Source organism: Rhincodon typus, chromosome 4 (assembly GCF_021869965.1).
Source record: "Rhincodon typus isolate 14 chromosome 4, sRhiTyp1.1, whole genome shotgun sequence".
Lineage (NCBI taxonomy): Eukaryota > Metazoa > Chordata > Chondrichthyes > Orectolobiformes > Rhincodontidae > Rhincodon > Rhincodon typus.
Window position 1 is genome coordinate 77406960 of NC_063335.1, and position 3978 is coordinate 77410937.

Below are 3978 nucleotides of genomic sequence, written 5' to 3' on the forward strand. Positions count from 1 at the left end.
CTTTTCCAGCCCCGAATCCAGATCCTCAACAGCATGCCTCTGCTGCTAACAGCCTTTGTAATTTCCAGCCCCACTTCTTGATGAGGCTGTTTGATCCTCCTCTCTCTCTTTAGTGCTATGGACAAGGCAAGGACACCTCCCTCCCACAAGGCATTGTAAGGAGATAGCCTAGCTCCCTAATTTTTATATTTATTTAAAGGCAAGTGTAAGGAGCTGTGTTCAAGATGTGATTCAAATGGTCCACCACTGGACTTTATTCTTATAATGCAGTTAAAATGCAAAAAAAAAAGAAGAATTGGCATAACTTTATTCAATTGTAATGCCTAATACGATCACATACAATTCAACCACTGACCACAAATTGTTCCAATATAGGCAGCATCCCCCCAAGCACATCCTTTGGCAAAAATGCAATTCAGCAAAACAGCTATGATTCTCACGCGCTGTCTCTCTCCAGTTCAGAAGAAAGAAACAATCTGCCCCTTTTGATTTTAAGTGGAAGCCTTGCTGTCTAAGATACTAGCAGCAGAGAACTCATGCTAATAGCCGAGCAGTCCGCAGAAACCCTCTCAATTAACTAAGCAAAACCAAAAGCCTTTCTGGGTCTGTGTGAGCCCTGACCCCACCTACCAGGATTCTTCTGTCTCATTAAAAAAAAAACTCAGGGAGGACTCAAAAGCTATTTACCAACTGCCTGTCTGAAGGAGACATTTTATCACTACTGTGGCAACACTCCTCTGCAAGGGAAACACGACACAACACATCTCTTAAAGACACAGTATCGTTACACAGGGAAAAGGCCCTCTCTCTGTCCTGAGTACATACAACATCAGGCTCACCTATTTACACCTATTTCCTCCCATCTGTAGTTCTTTATTTATTCCCAAAATAAATGTTATTTTGTGCCAGAGACCGCTTTATTAGCTCAGAGGGATTCCAAATGTGCAGAGTACTGAGAGGCATTGGTAATGTTCAATTTTATTTACACAAATAACTTTATTCATTAACACCCAGAGATTCTCTATTCTGCACAACGTATGTGGTCTGAACATTGCCTTGGAGTATGGTGGAGACAGCTTTAGTTGACGCATTTGAGAGGGCATTGGATGATTATTAAAATAGATACAACATGCACAGCTGCAGGGGGAAGGGCAGAGTTTGGCACTAAGTTAAAATGTTCAGAGAGCCGTACAGACACAATGGGCTGAATGGCCACTTTCTGCACCATGACAAATCTGATATTCTGTGGACTTGCACATCTCGTCTTTCAAGCATTTTGTCCCAGTAGGTATAAATTACCCTGAATGTGTTAACACTGAACCTTTAAAAAGCAGAGCCTTCAGCCCAAGTAGAAACACAGCTGTGACACTGGATGTGGATAAAGTCTTTAATTCACAAACTGCTGGATTTCTTATAAATCATCAATATTCATATGATCCATGCTTTAAGAACACAGAAGCAGCATTCATTGTGGTTATATTTAATAACCTAAATCATTTAAATGTTAATTTCCTCTCGCACCATACAGAAATACCTCCTTAAATTAAGAAACTTATGCATAATAGATAAAATCACATGAGTTGTGCAAACATTAATGCCAAGTGAAGAAAAGCTGTCAGTGGAAAGGATTTAAGTTTCAGTTTATAAGAGGTTGGACCCAAACATTTCAAGGTGCCATTGTATCATGTAAAGCTTTCCCAATTGATTAACAATAAACCCCGTGCCATGTTCAACCACAAAACATAAATTGCAGCATCTCCTTTTTCCAGGCAGACTTTGAACACAGCTAGTAACACAAGACTCAGCACCCATGAGGCTCTGTGGGCCATCAGCAGCAACAGAATCATACTCCAACTTACTCTGCAACCTCATGGCATGGCATATCCCTCGCTCAACCATTACCATTAAGCCAGGTGATCAACTGGGCTTCAGTCAAGTATGCAGGAGGGCAGACCAAGAGCGACACCTGGCATACCTAAAAATGAGCTATCAACCTGGTAAAGCCACCACACAGACTCGTGTGCCAGCACATAAGCAGCAAGTGATAGACAGAGTTGAGCGATCCCACAGCCAATGGATCAGAATAAAGCTCTGCAGTCCTGTCACATCCAGTCATGAATAGTGGTGGACAATTAAATAACTCACTGGAGGAGGAGGATCTGCAAATATCCCCATCCTCAATGACGGAGGAGGTCTGAACATCAGTGCAAAAGATAAAGCTGAAGCATTGGCAATAATCTTCAGCCAGAAGTGCCGGTGGTCCCCAGCATTACAGATACCAGTCTTCAGCCAATCCAATTCACTCCACGTGATATTGAGAAACAATTGGAGGTACTGGATACTGCAAAGGCTCTGACAACAATCTGATACTGGAAGACGTGTGCTCCAGAACTTGCTGCTCCCATAGCCAAGCTATTCCAGTCCAGCCTTAACACTAGCACCTATCTAAAAATGTGGAAAATTGCCCAGGTATGTCCTGTGCATACACAAAAAGCAGGAAAAACCCAACCCAGCCAATTACCGCCCCATCAATCTACTCTCGATCATCTGTAAAGCGATAGAAGCTATCATCAATAATGCTATCAAGCAGCATGTGGGCTGCAATAACCTGCTCAGTGATGCCCATTTTGAGTTCTGCCAGGGCCACCCAGGTCCTTTTTTTCTATTCATTTTGTGGGATGTGGGAATCGCTGGCTGGCCGGCATTTCTTGCCCATCCCTATTTGCCCTTGAGAAGCTGGGGGTGAGCTGCCTTCTTGAACCGCTGCAGTCCTCCTGCTGTGGGTCGACACACAATGCCATTAGGGAGGCAATTCCAGGATTTTGAACCAGCGACAGTGAAGTAATGGCGATATATTTCCAAGTCAGGATGGTGATTGACTTGGAGGGGAACTTAGAAGTGGTGGTGTGCCCATATATCTGCTGCCCTTGTCCTTTTAGATGGAAGAGGTCATGGGTTTGGAAGGTGCTGTTTGAGGATCTTTGGCGAATTTCTGCAGTGCATGTTGTAGATAGTACACACTGCTGCTACTGAGCATCTGTGATGGTGGAGGGAGCAGATGCTTATAGATGTAGTGCCAATCAAGCGAGCTGCTTTGTCCTGGATGGTGTCAAGCTTCTTGAGTGTTGTTGGGGCTGCACTCATCCATGCAAGTGGGGAGTATTCCATCACACTCCTGACTCGTGCCTTGTAGATGGTGAACAGGCTTTGAGGAATCAGGAGCTGAGTTACTCGCCACAAACAAAGGCTGACCTGATCAGCAAGCACTCATTTTGCCGAAACCAGGGATCGTACCAGGGACCTTAGATCTTCAGTCTAACGCTCTCCCAACTGAGCTATTTCAGCTGGCTGATCTCATTTCAGCCTTGGTTCAAACACAGAAAAAACAGCCGAGTTGTGAGTGACAGCCCTTGACACCAAAACTACATTTGACCAAGTATGGCAACAAGAAGCCCTAGCAAAACTGGAATCAATGGGGAAATCAATGGTCAGAGTCATACCTGACACATAGGAAGATGGTCATGGTTGTTAGAGGTCAGGACATCTCTTCAGGTGTTCTTCTGGATAGTGTCCAAGGCCCAATCATCTTCAGTTGCTTCATCAATGACTCTTGCTCCAACATAAGGTCAGAAGTAGAGGATGTTCCCTGATAATTTCACAATGTTCAGCACCATTTACAATCATCAGATAATGAAGCAGTCCTTGGTCCAAATACAACAATATCTGGACTATATCCAGGCTTGCGCTGAAACATGGCCATAATATCTATGCTATACAGATGACAGGCCATGTTTCTGATAAGACACAATCTAGCCACTATCCCCTGCTATTCAATGGCATTGCCATTAATGAATTACCACTATTAACTTGTGAGAGGTTGCCATTGACTAGGAACTGAACTGGACTAGCCATATAATTGTAGTGACTATAGGAGCAGTTAAAGGCTAGAAATTCTGCAGAGAATAACTCACCATCCTG

General features: G+C 43.7%; 1 non-coding gene across 1 annotated transcript; it reads right to left on the reverse strand.

Moving 5' to 3' along the window:
• Positions 1–3273: 3273 nt before the first annotated feature.
• Positions 3274–3345, reverse strand: trnaf-gaa. The gene has a single exon. It is a non-coding gene; the product is annotated as a tRNA-Phe (tRNA).
• Positions 3346–3978: the final 633 nt, after the last annotated feature.